The sequence below is a fragment of the Zingiber officinale genome, chromosome 7B (assembly GCF_018446385.1).
Source record: "Zingiber officinale cultivar Zhangliang chromosome 7B, Zo_v1.1, whole genome shotgun sequence".
NCBI lineage: Eukaryota > Viridiplantae > Streptophyta > Magnoliopsida > Zingiberales > Zingiberaceae > Zingiber > Zingiber officinale.
Genome location: NC_055999.1, coordinates 51,144,754 through 51,147,092, shown reverse-complemented (window position 1 = coordinate 51,147,092; position 2,339 = coordinate 51,144,754). Strand labels below are relative to the sequence as shown.

At 43.3% G+C, this 2,339-nt stretch overlaps 1 long non-coding RNA gene across 1 annotated transcript; it reads left to right on the top strand.

Moving 5' to 3' along the window:
* The first annotated feature begins 1,276 nt into the window (after positions 1-1,276).
* LOC122003748 lies at positions 1,277-1,873 on the top strand. Its single transcript, XR_006118076.1, has 3 exons — positions 1,277-1,298; positions 1,396-1,637; positions 1,857-1,873. It is a non-coding gene; the product is annotated as an uncharacterized LOC122003748 (long non-coding RNA).
* Positions 1,874-2,339: the final 466 nt, after the last annotated feature.

Below are 2,339 nucleotides of genomic sequence, written 5' to 3'. Positions count from 1 at the left end.
AAATCTACATTTGTGAATAATTATTTTAATAAAAATGTTCTTTCCATTTGCCCGAATAAGGAACCAGTTAATAAATCCTGGTTCCATATGTGTTTGTTTTATATCAACCTGTAATGGAGCAACATTTGTTTTTGTGACGAGGTGTTGCACATTCTTGGTACTGAACTTCTTTTGTCTGTTGCTTTCATAGATACATCATGCCGGCTTCTCGGCTCCTACACCAATTCAGGCTCAGTCATGGTCAATTGTCTTAAGGGGGCGTGACATTGTGGCCATTGCAAAGACAGGATCAGGAAAAATAGTAGGCTTTCTAATGCCAGGGTTTGTTGTTCTCAAACGTAATCATAATAATTCTAAGATGGGTCCTACTGTACTAATTTTGTCACCAACGACGGAGTTGGCCACTCAAATACAGGATGAAGCAGTCAAGTTTGGTAAATCATCAAGAATATCTTGTGTGGTATGTTTGATGATAGTTGTTGCATTCCTTATTTTGATTTTTTTTTGTTTGCCTGATAATGAGTCAGCAATAAAAAAAATTCAATACTCCTGAGGACCAAATGCACCCATGCTATTATGCCATGAGTCCATGGACAGATGTCTTGGGACTAACCAGGTGCAGCCATTATGCTTTAGAAAATGTCATTATTTTACAGTGAAATGAGATAATTATGCTGAGTACCCATCATGTAAAATACCGGAAAAATGACGATTATTAATAAGGGAATTTTCCGGAATTTTTGGACATTTTTCGGGAATTTTTCGGAGCTCGTACGGGCGAGTTGACGGGGATAAGAACGGGTCCGGAAAAGCCTATTTAGGCTATCCAGTTTTAATAAGGAAAAGTTTTATTTTTTCTTTTCCTTTTTCCTTTTTCTTTTTCTTTTTAATTTCTTTAAAACCTTCGTTTCTTCCCCCTCCTCACACCCGAGCCCGACGCCGTCTCCCTTCTTCCTCCTTGCCCTAACCGCCGGCGGCGGTTACTTCTCCCGAGCCTCTTCTCTTCTTCTCCGGCCTTGCCCAAGCGCCGGCGAGCGCCTAGCGCCGTCGCCGCAAATCACCGCCGCCCGATCGCCTGCCCTAGCCACCCGACGTCGAACACAGAAGCCGACGCCGACCCCAATCGCCGGTGCCCTAGAGCCGATCACCGTGCATCACCCTTTCTTCCTCTGCCCTGGTGTGAGTTCACTGCCGATTTGCTGTGCCGCCGCCGGCGACCCTTCCTCTGCCCTAGACAACCTGCAGTGCCGGCGCTGTCATCTGTGCCCTAGCGTCTCCGCCGACGCCAAGCAGTGCTGGTTTTTCTCCTCTCTGCTTTCATCTTGAATATTCCCGGCCAATTCTTCTCGGATGCTCCTTTGCCCTAATCTTTGCTTTGTTTTCTCTGTGCTTTAGTTATCTCTCCGGGTTGTGGACAGAGGCAAAGCAATCCGAGACTAGCCTCTTGGTGATCCCAATCTGCTGCCCAACACCATTGTCTTTCCCTCTTCATTCCTCCGGCAGCCGGTTTCACTACCACCAGCAGTAGATTTTGTATTGTACTACCATCACTGAAGAAGAGGAAGTGGAAACAGGGAGGAAGCAATTGTAAAACCTCTGTGGCCGGATTGTACCCTTGACCACCTACTTGAGTTTGGGTAAGTATTTGGTTTATGGATTTAGTTGACACATTTTTGACACATGTTCTAGGTACGACTTGATACATAATTAATTTGGTTATCGGGTGATTTAGGTTTGTAAGTTGTATAACTGTGTGATTGGGGTTCATGAAACTAACCCAAACTAGTCAGTGGATTAGAAATTAGTTTAGCTATTTGTTTATAATTAAATTAGCTAAACTGTGCGATTTAACACAGGACTTTGACGCGAGACGGATTGGACCTTTCTTTTCGGAGGCGGGTACTTTGACTTATGTCTTTTGATATGCATAATAAAGTGTTTAACATATAGCAAGAATTGTGTTTTCCATTTTATTCGGTTGGTCACTACATGATCTGTTACATGTTGTTTGTTTATTTATTATGCACTGCATGTTATTATTTATCTGACCATACATGCTTTCGGTAGTGACCCAACCATGTGATACATCATGTTCTGGACCTAGGGTTTTATATGATACCCTATCTGTTTGTGTACCTTCCATTTGATACATTGACTTGTGGTACACCTTGTATTTATGTATGGATCTTGCTATGCTATTCATGAGATTGTCATGCTTAGTGTCATGCATCATGTTTGCATGCTGTGCGATTATTGGCTCCGCTATGGTTGAGCCCATCGCCAGTTACATGTACTGCACACACCACCACCACCCATGGGTTAGTGGTATATCAGACAGG